At 39.3% G+C, this 12917-nt stretch overlaps 1 pseudogene; it reads right to left on the bottom strand.

Annotated features, from left to right (window-relative positions):
• Positions 1 to 2201: 2201 nt before the first annotated feature.
• Positions 2202 to 9925, bottom strand: LOC119732843 (annotated as a pseudogene).
• Positions 9926 to 12917: the final 2992 nt, after the last annotated feature.

The following is a 12917-nucleotide window of genomic DNA, read 5'->3' as shown; positions in this document are numbered from 1 at the left end:
AAGCCTTGGCCTTAGCCTTGGCCTTGAGGGATCAGTGCCTTGCAATTTTGAGTCAAGGCTTTTCAAGGCCCATAGATTTTTGCATTTTCCAGATAAATCTGTTTGAAATTTTGCTGTGACCATTTTAACCGTGTTACCATGGAGGAGGCAAACACCCTATAGATTTGTGTGTTAGGCACACTTCCACTTTTATAGCATCACATTTTGTTACCATTGTAGTAGATTTGCTGCAACAATATTCTGTACACTTGTGGGGCTAATGAGATGATCACTTAAATTGTATACAATTATGGAATGGATCTGATTGGTTGTATATGTCTCCCTGATAAGTGCTAAAGATTTGCATGTATCTGTTTTAGATAATGCTAATATTTCTGACCATGTTGGCCCAGCAAATAAAAATTTCCCAAATCAGTTTCTTGGATCCCCCTTTTGTTACACTCTGGAGAATTGTGCGTCAATATATCGTTATTTTGTTTTAGTTAAACCATTTTCATGAAGACCTGAACTTATACTTTAATAGATACAATGCAGTCATAAAACAGTGTATGCGAGCATGTTGATTGCAATTAAACACAAGTTGTTCTTCTTAATGAGCGATTCGTGATGATGTGTCATGTGACTATAATTAGTTCTATATTAGTGGTCATTTTATAAAACAGGGCCTTGGCCTTAGCCTTGAGGGTTAAGCCTTGGCCTTGGCCTCAACACTTGAGGGTCAAAGCCTTGGCCTTGGCCTTGGCCTTGGCTTTGAGGGTCAAAGCCTTGGCCTTGGCCTTGAGGGTCAAAGCCTTTGCTCCAACACTGTCCCTAAATATAGCTCGTGACAACATCTCTAAACTACATTGATACTTATTATGCCTCATATCACGGACCCCAACGAAGGCCCTTATTATCGATTGCTTCCAAACCGCACGGAGTGGTCAATAAACACTTCAGGCCATCTGTGCCAATTAAGTCTATTGTCCGAGGGATTATCCACTTACTGACCTCACGCGAGCGCACGGGCGCCACTTACAGTCCATTGTCCAAGGATTACCTACTGCCGGCCACACATATGGTCGTGTTCACTACCGTTCCCTCTGCGCCAGCAAATGAAGTTCGTAATAAAGGTCAAACGGTGCCAGAAATTTTTATATTTTTTCCATACATCATACAACCAAAGTACTGCACTAAGGGACAAACAAAACACTACGTGAGACAGACAAGACAAGTGTGGGAGACAAGGCCTAAATATTAATACACAAAATAATAACATTTCAATTCATGGGTAATGATTTAAGAGAATCATTTCAACTATTCCAGTTGCCTCTTAAGGTGCCTCGATGAATAACACAATTTTTTACGTTGACGTTCTGTTAAATTGAACGAACACATATCCCCTAGCACTACTTCGAGTGTTATATACATAAATGTTAGATGCTACGATAAAACAAGTATTAAAACAGGACGGGAGTAAATTATGCATAAATTTATACATTAATTGTCCTAAAATATAGTAATATAAGGTATTACATCGTAATATATTTAATTTTAGCAAATAATGGATCAGAATGATCACGATAACCAGCATTTAAAATTACACGAACTGCTCGTTTCTGTAAAGTAAGTAATTTTGTTACACTTAGATGGCAAACTACCCCAAGTCAATATTGAGTAATTTAAGTAAGTTTCTGTTTTAGCCTCTGAAGAAGAACTTGCTAAGTTCGCAACGTCAGGCCACATTAATTTTTAGATTTATATATTTCAGGTCCATCCAGTCAGTAAGCAGTTTGCAGCAGTCTTACTTTTTTTCATGTTTCAACTTCTCTGTTGCAGTATCCCTTCGTGGTGATCCTCCTTGCTGATATGTAAGTTTCATTGTGTTTTGTTTTGTTCCTTCTTTTGTCATTTCTGTTTTAGCCTCTGAAGAAGAACTTGCTAAGTTCGCAACGTCAGGCCACATTAATTTTTAGATTTATATATTTCAGGTCCATCCAGTCAGTAAGCAGTTTGCAGCAGTCTTACTTTTTTTCATGTTTCAACTTCTCTGTTGCAGTATCCCTTCGTGGTGATCCTCCTTGCTGATATGTAAGTTTCATTGTGTTTTGTTTTGTTCCTTCTTTTGTCATTTCTGTTTTAGCCTCTGAAGAAGAACTTGCTAAGTTCGCAACGTCAGGCCACATTAATTGTTAATTTAAGTAAGGTAAAACAAATGAATTATACAATGTTAATAAAATCTTACGGAAAGATAATATTTCAAACGATTCTTTATTCCAATGTTCTTTGATATTTTGGCCGCTAGTTCATCAATAGTTACACCCAGGAAGTTAGTTATCTTAACCTGACTAAGCCTTGAGTTATTCAAAATGAAAGGAACAGATTGTGTGTATATTTGTACTGATTGGCACAAAAATCATATAATTTGACATGGCGACATTAATACATAATTTATTTGCGAGACGTATGTACTGATCTCTTCAAGTTCCATATTAAGGTTAATAATTGCTTCATCTACAATATCGTGAGTATATAACAAACTTCATCAAATAAACAAAATGTTATATGGTGTCTGAGGTACTACATATATCATTAATATAAAGAAGAAATAGTAAGGTACTCAACATGGAACCCTGAGGTACCCCGCACGTAATGAATCGGCTAGTTGAAGTAACAGAGTGAAATGACACATACTGCTTTCTGTTACACAAATAACTTTTCAGTAGGTCCAAAGCTGTTCCCCGCACTCCGTAAATTCAAGTGACACACAGCATTTGATAATAGCGCTGTAGTAACTTGACATGAAAATATCTGAAAGTTTCTATCTTAAGATATAGCGTTTTGAAGTAATTAGATATCACAGTTTCTCGTTGGTGTCGTCGGTGATGTTATCTTCGTATATGCTTTCCTCAAGGTCGGTGATGATGATATAGTCCTTAAAAAAATGAAATAACATTATGTTACGTGAGTTACATTTATGTGTTGAAAACTATGGCAAAAGACATTTTATATGCACTGAATGATTTAATTCTGCAGGTTTTATAATGATGCAGTACGTTGGTTCTGGTGTATTTCTTGTTTACCAAAAACTCGTGTATGTTACTCCTCGCTTCTAATAACCTGTCCCGGATCCAACGCAGCATGAATATCTAGCTAGCAGTCTGCTGCTCTGTGATTTTCAATCTCATTCAAGGGATACATGTATTCTCATCGTCATTTAATGTTTACGGAGAAAGACCTTTTGGCGCGCCGCAGGGTTGGGATAGTGCTGCACCAATTATTCCTGCTAACATTAAAATATTGGTCCCTCCTCTTTAGCTATGTTATATCGACCAAGTCCTGTGATAGCTAATAGAAAACTCCAATTTTCTGATAGCTGATCGTTTGTCACTTACCGCATCTTCAGACACCATGTCGTCCAATTGCTGATACAGACTCTGAAAGCTGGGTCGGTCTTTGGGACTCTTCTGCCAACAGCTGCACATCATGTCATACCTGAAACAAACAACAACCACTTTTTAAATCTCCATGTCTACTTTGAAATTTCCTATCTTCAAAGGGTAATGGCATTAAAATTGAAGTATTCCGAGAGTTCCGCATAAACCGACAATACTTACAGCTGCTTCTTGCATTGTCGAGGCTTCGGCATACGATAGCCCTGTTGTAATTGGCTAATCATTGTCTTTGCTCTCAACAGCGGATACGGCCGCGCACCTGTCGGAAATAGAGGTGTATTTAAACATTTGACTGTAGAGACTCGCCACGGTATACAATTTCAGCCAACATGGTCCAAAATCTTTATTGTGACAATGTTTTAAAAAAATCGTTCGGAACATGCACACATTCTGCAAACACCTTTAATCGCGGACCTTCTATTTAACCCCTTTTGTTTATAATCGAGCATTTTAGGACGATACCCGTTATGTATTGTATACGCACATCAAAAGTGGACCTATTGTCCTCTATTGTTCAAGGTGCACAATTTGAATTTTCATGTATGTATATATATATATCAAGTATCAAGAATGGCGACTGACTTAGTGAGTCACGTACACCTCTGAGCTCAATCACAATACAAATATTCACGTTCCAGATCCCTAAGCTCATCTTATCCATGCAAGTCACACAGCAATCTCATCCTTGCCAATCACATTCTTGTCTTGGAAAATGCCTGCTGGTCGCAAAACTAAGTCTACGATGTCGCCAAATTATCCACCTCTTTTACTGCCTAGCTCCCCATCTTTGTTTTATTCAGCTTCATTACATTATGACTTTACTGCGTTTGATTCGTCTGTCTTTCGTTTGCGTGTCTGACTGTTTCTTTTGGGTTTTTATGTTTCGTTTACGTTGAACAATTTGTTCAGGCTGTTCCACCTACAAACCTTGGCTGAAGTGAACAGGTATATGCTCCTTAATTATTAACCTTGATTTAACAAATTAGTTGTTAAGTATTATTTTATAATTGCCTTCATAATTTGTCCTTACTTTAATATTACTGTAGTGTACTTTATGTCATCTGACTTTGTTTGTTTTTTCAGAGAGTGCAAAATACATGTCTAATAAATTGATAAAATTAAATTAGAATTAAATACGAATTTATGTTACAGTCTTGTACTTACCAAGTGTCACAATCTCCCACAGCAGGATCCCGAAAGACCATACATCACTCTTTGTTGTGTACACGTCATCAAAAATGGATTCCAACGCCATCCAACGCATTGGAAGAGGACCCTGCGGACAGGTAAGTCTATTGTGAATGTTTTCAATTTTCAAGTTCTATGTTGGAACTGTTTTAAGCTAAAACTGTGATCTCGCAATGCTGTCGTTTGACAATTGTGCGGCTCGTATCAAATATATGTATACAGTGTGCAAGTTTGATGATGTCTCGTTTGGACGGATCTATATAGATATTGCTGAACCTGTATTCATATGGTACCTGTGATTCTCGATGGTAGATGCGGGTGTTCATAACGTCACGGGCCAGTCCAAAATCAGACACTTTGCACACCATATCTTCTCCCACCAGCACGTTACGAGCGGCAAGGTCACGATGCACATACTGAAAAAAAATAATAATGCAACAGAAAATCTAAATAAATCCACTCATTATACCAACAAGCAGCTTGGTGTAAAACAAACTAAGAAGCAAATGCAGAAAGTAAGATTGTCTCTGATCTCAAAAAGATCATTCTTGATGGTCTTGTGTCATCTTACTTTCTATCTCATTGAGTGACTGACAATGTTTTGTTACTTATGTTACCCATCTCACCGACTTTGGTGGAATTTACTCCCAGTAACGAGCACAGGAACGCTTGGCCTTTTACCCTGACAAGCTGTTACAACCGATAATGTAACAACAATTGACTGATACTGTTTCACTAGTAACCGATAATGTAACAAAAATTGACCGACAGTGTAAATGTTACTACACTATCAGTACATTTTTGTTACATTATCGGTTAGGACTGATAATGTCACAACAATGGACTGTTAATTAGAATAGCACTTTCTACTACATTATTAGTCGTTTTTTTGTAACTTTATTGGTTAGTGATCCAGTATCGGTCAATTGTTGTTACATTATCGGTTGGTTATTACATTATCAGTTGTAACGCAGCCCACCACCTGAATTTTGTGGTAGATGAAATACTTGACCTAATATACAAGCTTTCCAAAATTATAACTAATCGTGCCCGACGAAGAACCCATTGGTCATAGACGGATAGGATGTTGCTCCTCTATGCCTCTTAGAATAAACGCAGTTGCCAACACCGAAATTTGGATGCACCCAAGATCAGCATAATTAACGAGTGCACCGGTTCTATAAGCGTAGTAGAGAAAAAATAGATCGATTCACATAATGTGCCGCCCAGTATAGTAGTGACTTCTGATTTGACTATCACATCCGTGATTGGTGTGGCATTGGATTTCACGTGCGCAGTGACCGTGGCATACTGATAATCGATATTTCAATGACCATGTGTACCAATAATCGATATATTGATTTGTTTTACCTTTAGTGAGGATATATAAGCCATTCCATTTGCCACATCCCATGCAAACTTGACCAATGTCCTAGACAGTGATTTGCTCAAGCCAGGTAGGTTGGAGTAACCTGTCCCTGGGTCCTTGTCTCGATACTCCATCAGAACACTCTTCAGGTCACCCTTAGCAAGGTACTCAACGATCACGTACACGGGATCTAGAATAAATCACATAAGTGGCTCAAGTCGGTCACAACTCATTTTGTGTAGGTGGCTGTACTCTTTATCTCTTCCAAATCACCAGCCCAGGGTCACAAGACTTATTGGTAATCCCTCCAATACTCGGAAAAGGGAACACCCAAATGGAAACTGGAGGTGAAAATGTCAGCCTGTAATGATCTTCTGCCACAGATTTAGTCAGAATGGAATCGGACTTTTCGGTGAAATTTTTCATATACCTTTTTCTATACAATATCCCAGCAGCTTGACCACGTTTGGATGAGAGCCAACTGTGTTCATCACCTGCAACTCGGCCACAAGCTCTTTCTTGGCGTGTCTGTCGGCGTCCTCTGTATATAAATCGATTAGACAGTTATTAAAAGCCTAGAAACGAGAAGTTTCCAGATCGCCGCTTCATCACATGAAAGCCTTGAATGTCCCAACCACTTGAAGCCTTGGCCTCACGTCACATGAATCCTTTCGTCGAGAAGGGGCCTATTTTGGGTCGATTTACCAATGACAGGGACCAAGGGGCCAAAGCCAAACACAATCAAAGGTCTGGAAGATCCAGTGGAAAGACACAGCCTACTCATGCTACCGGGTTATACCGGTTCATACCATAGACTAGCAGTATGTCAATGAAGACAAGACACTCTTTGCGATAATCCACATTGTTGGTTATAAAATATATGCAGTGGCGTAGCCAGGAATTTTTCAGTGGGGGGGGGGGGCGCTGGGGGGGCTGGAACATTTCATGGGGGGCGTCATGTAGGGGCGTCAATCGCTTCTCAAAAGTGGGGGGGGGCGAAGCGCGAAGCGCGAAGCCCTTACGGCGTGGGGGTTCGGGGCCCGAACAAAAATGGATTCTAGATGTTCTGTGGTGTGATCTGAAGCAATTTCTTACCACTTTCCTCCATGCTTTAACTAATATTTTCTTAGCAAAAGATAATTATTTGAACATCGTTTTCGAGGTGAAGTCATTGAATCAGCTATCGGTATTCTGAGCTATAGGCGTGGGGTTCGAGGCCCGCTTAAGGGCCCCGAAAAAAATGGATTCTCGATGCTCTGTGGTGTGATCTGAGGCAATTTCTTACCACTTTAACCAATAATTATCTTAGCACAAAAAATAATAATTTAAACATAATTTTCGAGGTTTTCTCAGCTAAAGGTATACGAAAATTTTGTGAACATTGTTTTTGAGGTTGGAGCCATTGAATCAGCTACCAGAATTCTGAGCTATAGGCGTGGGGTTCGGGGCCCTCTTAAGGGCCTCCAAAAATTTGGATTCTAAATGCTCTGTGGTGCTATCTGAGGCAATTTCTGACCACTTTAACCAATATTTTCTAAGCAAAAGATACATTGTAGTACATAATAGGGCCCTGTAAATGAGACACGAGTTCAAAAATCTGGGGGGGGGACATTTGATATTGTGTCCCCCACCCTTCAAAAAGTGGGGGGGACCAATCCCCCTGTCCCCCCAGGATTGACGCCCATGGCGTCATGTAGATCAATGATAATTCGCCCCCCCCCCCCTGTGGCTACGCCACTGATTTCAAGGATTTTAATTGGTCTATTATTATTATTTAGCTTATATGAATGGAGGAAAAAGTTTGTGCGTGGCCGATTCGCGTGATATCGCTGACTGAAACTGTGTGACCCACGGACCACCTGTCTATAATACGTGTTCCGTGGTGTGAGCGAGCAGTGCAGTGGGTGTTAATACGCATTTTAGATTATCATTATGCGCGATGTCACGCCGGTTGTCAGCTTACTGGTCCGCGGTCGCCGGTCGAAGGGTCGTTTCTCAGTGGTCATCATGTGGATTATTCGCGACTATTTAGATTTAGATCAATGATAATTTTTTTAGAAACTCAAAATCTCAGTGGGGGGGGGGCGACTAGGGGGGCGACAAGGTTTCATGGGGGCGGTCGCCCCCCCCCCCCACGCCCCCCCCCCCCCCCCCGTGGCTACGCCACTGAATATATGCAACGATCGACTTTTAGTGCACTTGTTTTTTTAAGCTTTCGAGCTCCACCATGAACACTCAAACACGTGTCTTTCACAAGAAACTGTCCCTCTGGACTAGTTGGAAAGAGCTGTAGGCAGCATGTAAGTTAGAAGGGCGGAAGGTGCTTACAAATAGGGAAAGCAATACAGATACCATTTAAATTTAAGCGACAAAAAGCAAATTTGATCAAGTAAAGACCAATAGGTGTTTAATCAATATGTTGCTGTGATTGTCATCAAGACAAATCACTTTACAGTATGCATCCAAAAAATCTCTCCAATGCACAAAGCCCCGATTTGTTGAATGACATTACTATAAATGACAACAAACCTTTCACGGTTTTAACGGCAACCTTCGTTTCTTTTCCGACTTCCTCGATCCCAAGTGCCTTTCCCAAAAGCACTCTGCCGAACTGCCCTCGTCCCAGGTCATCATTCTCGATCACCAGAAGATATCTCGTGAGAAAGAGAGTTCCTTTCCTACATTGCCGTACTCCACGTCGTTTGATGCCTCCGGCTCAACGCTGTCTTCATTGGGAACACTCTCGCGTACCTCCGCTGTGGCAATTTTGTGCAGTGGAATGTCTGAAACACATTTTTAGATTTACTCAATTTTAAAATTGAATTTGAGACATACATCTGGCAAGTACAACTTGAAAATGCTCATCTAGTGCAGTGCAGAACATACTAACATAATTCGATGTTATTATCCATACACATGTTTACCATCCAAAGTCGCTGTCGGATTCGAGCCGGACCCTGATGATTTGATCTGACATTGTGTCACTTCCAAGCCGTTTGACATAGAAAGTGTCTTAATATATATTCGAAAATTGATACACTGTCCGGGAAGTGATTTAGGTCAAAGCTGACCAAGACGCAGGATTAATTCAGAAAAAGGGAAGTTAAAAAGAGTACATGATTTACTAACCGTCATGGCACAATACATCGGTGTAGTGGTTTTTTTTATTTTCAACAATCTTTTTTAAATTTGCCTCTGAAGAAGATCTTGGTAAGATAGGACCGTCAGACCCCTTTCATTAATTATTTGACTTTTTCCTACCCATTTTCTCAATTTCGTTCATTATTGTCCTTTTTTACAGCATCTACTCTCTGGTGCTTACCGTTCGGATGATGGTGATCACTGGCAGGCAGTGGCGAGTTGTGATTGTCTGCTCCTTGTGATACAATGTCATTTCTGAAAGGAATAATGATGAACAGAAATGGTCTCTACCCCCTTGTCACTGTAGAGCTTGAAAACGCCCTATTTATTACTCGCTGTGGGCTGTAGCGTCCAAACCAGCCAGAACACTCTCTCCGGTTTTATTGATCTTTTCAGTGAATAAACACAAAGTATCGCAATGTCTTACAGGTGCTGATGGGTTATACTTTAATCAAGTTAACTGTTATTGGTTCATGCTTAAAACCGGTAGGTTGATGCTGGGTTTTCCAAAAACAGCTTTTCTTAATTACAACAAAAACTGTCAGATTGGTACTTTTTATCCTTCTGTCTGGGTGCGATAATAGACATAAGTTTATTGAAGGAAAATTAATGTACCTTAAAAGCTGTGTTATGAAGCCTATTTCAAAACGTCTAGTAACGGAAAATCACAACTTAGGGTTTCAAACTTTCACAGAAAATATTAGTCTCTGCCTCAAACGTAGCCTTTTACATTGACTTACATGCCATCTTGTCTTGTACGCCGGTTTCCAATGGTCTCTGACGACGTCTCCATATGACAATAGCAATACCACAAGCGACACCCACAATGACAAAGGCTGCCAATACAAGTCCAATAATGATGCCTACAGGATAGGAAGCTGTAAGACAACATGAGCTTTATTATGTCAGTTTTCGTAATCAATCAGTACATTTTGGCCTATGTTATCCTTTGTTATATCTTGCGGACTCTCTCTCTGAATGGCCTCTATCAAGTGATAACTGCATCGTCAAGTTTTTGAAACAAAAAACCACAAAGCCAAGGTTTTCATATATGTAAGGTTATCTGGTAAATGATCATGTTGTAAAGGCGCACTTAATATATTAAATCTAATTCATTTTCAATGTTGCAAAACTTACCTTGCTTCCTGGAGGAGTCTGTGGTACTGGTGCTTTGAATTAATCCGTCTGTTGTTGGTAGCGATACACGAGCAAAACCTTTGAAATGTAAACCGAGATATTGATTAGATAATGAGATTCCTCAATGAAATTCCAATCTGAAACTAAATCTTTCGCCGTACACTAAATTGCTTGACAAAGAATGGCATTGTCAGGAATGTTTTGACGGGAGTTTCATTGAAAATGTTCAAAATGGAATAAATTGTTCCAACTGATATTATAGGGCCTGGATGAATTATAAACAGTTTAAATTAATGTGACAGAAAACTTGAAATAGAAAATTGCATTTATTTGTCGTCGACAGTAGGATCGCTCGAGAATAAATGAATTTTATTTTTTTAGTGGAAGGACTTTTTAAAGAAAATCACCAAGTTAAATTATTTGATTTCTTTAATTGCATTGGACGAAAACTCAGTCACCTGGGCAAAGCGGTTCTTCAAGTTTCTGTGACCCAGTTCCAATCGTATTTGTGACATTACAGCTGACCTCTGTGCAGTAATTGTCATCAACATTAAACCCCAGGGTTTTACCAGTAGGCGCGTTAGGCTTGGTGCCATTTAGAAGATGAATAATTTCGATGTGTCTGAGTGGATTGGCATCTGCGTCACAAGTGATGATTCCGTCCCTGTATGTCAGGGATGTTACCAGCGGAGAAACTGTAAAAGAAAAATATATATTATTAGCCTAATTAAAACTTCTCAACATTTAAGCCTTCTCTGTCACGGCCAATAATAATTTTCACACTGATCAAAAAGAGAGCCTGAAGTCTTGATCTCTGTAACATATTTCTCGAAAGCCTTTGAGCAAGATACTACTGCGATTGAAGCAACATGCCGTCTAACATTTTGGATTTGTGTATGTACATCTGGGTTGAAGGTAATGTACAACATATGCAAACATCAAAATCTTCCAATTATTATGAAATGCTTTCTAGACCGTAAGGGAATAATAATATCAAGCATCCTGTAAAATCATGGCACCTGGTATGATGTCATTTTCAAGAAAATGGAATTGTGTGTATTAATTTCCAATGATTGTTGGCCCACCACGACGGAAAATGACTTTGTTTTTCGAATATCGTCCCTAATCCCAAATTTAGTTAGTGCACATTTTGTTTGCAATCAGTTACACATACGTGAACGGATACAAACCAGATGACCTGACAACTCCCTGACTTTAGTAAATTGCTCTTTTTCGTCTGAAGTAGAGTCAGAGAAATAGACTATAAGTAGAGCGTCTGTTTCTTTTTTCCGGCATACGTGATCACAAAACTGTAGACAAGTCATCAGTGTAAACAATATTTGCTTTTTGTTCAGATCTTCAGAATCACACTACATTTAATTGATTTTCATTCGCTCTTATTCAGATGTCTTTGTGTAGGTGATATTAGTTTACCAAACGTTAAGTGTGCTTTCATACAATTTGTATGTATATACAATTAATCAACTTTTTCAGAACGCTATTCCAAGTAATACAGCAATTACAATATAAATATAAATAACTTACACAGAACATTGAGGAAATGAATTCAGACTGTGTAGTTTGAGGTCCTATTGTGCGACATTCTATCCAGCCCCCATCATCACGTCGTGTTGGGATGAATGGGCTGCATATACTCTGTGTATCTGTTGCCTCACCATCAGGTGGAATCGTTTCGGTGTCAGGTGTAAGAGGATTGCCGTCGTTAAACCAGTCTATGGACACCCGTGGTATAGCTCCCAGGGCTCTGCAGGAAAGTGTGACGTCAGTATACCTCTGTCACGGTCACTATTGCACCAGAGAATTTGTCTACACCATCAACAGCTATGGTGAGACTGGTGGCAGGAGCTGCATGAACAGAAACATATAAAAAGTTAATATTATTTGATCTTAACATTTCTTACACCTTCTGTCGTCCAAAGCAATACGCGACCAACACCTTTGAAATGTAAACCGAGAATATGTATAGTGAGAATTGTGATCAAGTAATGAATTTCAAAGAAAATTCCAATCTCAAACTCATATTTTGTTTTACTTATAGAAAATTTCTGACACAGAATGACAATGGCGAGTTTTATGGAAGTAAATGTTAAAAGAAATGAATGTCTCATCAACTCAGATGTTACAGCCGGGACAAATTAATTTATGTGAAAAGAGTGCGGAAATGAATATCACAAAAGCATACAGATGCTCAGAAAAATAAATTATGAGTGTTTTTATTAAAAGATACAACTAAATTGCATCATGTGAATTCTTTAATTACAATCGACGAAAACTCACCTGGGCAAAGCGGTTCTTCAAGTTTCCGTGACCCAGTTCCAATCGCATTTGTGATATTACAGCTGACCTCAGTGCAGTAATTGTCCTCGAAATTGAATGGCATGGTTTTACCCGTAGGTGAGCTAGGCTTGGTGCCATTTAGAATGATGTAATACTCAACGTGTCTGAGTGGATTGGCATCTGCGTCACAAGTGATGATTCCGTCCCTGAATTTCAGGGATGTTACCACCGGAGAAGCTGTAAAAAAGAAAAACATTGACTTATTTCAAGTACAACTTTTCAACATTGAAGTCTGCTCTGTAACGACCATAAATAATTTTCAAACTGAAAAAAAAATACCCCCCAAAAAC

This window comes from Patiria miniata, unplaced genomic scaffold (genome assembly GCF_015706575.1).
Source record: "Patiria miniata isolate m_02_andy unplaced genomic scaffold, ASM1570657v1 HiC_scaffold_25, whole genome shotgun sequence".
NCBI lineage: Eukaryota > Metazoa > Echinodermata > Asteroidea > Valvatida > Asterinidae > Patiria > Patiria miniata.
The sequence above is the reverse complement of the archived record's forward strand: the minus strand, read 5'-3'. Positions and strand labels throughout refer to the sequence as shown.